The sequence below is a fragment of the Myotis davidii genome, unplaced genomic scaffold, assembly GCF_000327345.1.
Source record: "Myotis davidii unplaced genomic scaffold, ASM32734v1 scaffold72, whole genome shotgun sequence".
In the NCBI taxonomy this organism is placed as follows: domain Eukaryota; kingdom Metazoa; phylum Chordata; class Mammalia; order Chiroptera; family Vespertilionidae; genus Myotis; species Myotis davidii.
Window position 1 is genome coordinate 3,779,400 of NW_006284618.1, and position 283 is coordinate 3,779,682.

The window sequence follows — 283 nt, forward strand, 5'->3', positions numbered from 1 at the left end:
GGCAGCCATCGGGGCTGCTGGAGGGGAGCAGGCCGCCCTGTGACACAGTCAGACCCCGATGCTCCGGATGCCCCACCCTGCCCTGTGCCCTGTGCCCTGTGCGGAGGCCACCCCCGAGCAGGACAGCATGGCTCCCTGGCACGGGGGAGCCTCGCACTCTGATCGCCACGTGCTCCTCCGTGAGCACACAGGGTGGGCCCTGCCAGACCCTGAAGGGGAGGGCTCTCGGGCTCCAGGTCCTGACCACCGCTCACCCTCCTCGGCTGCAGCTCAGCAGGGAGGG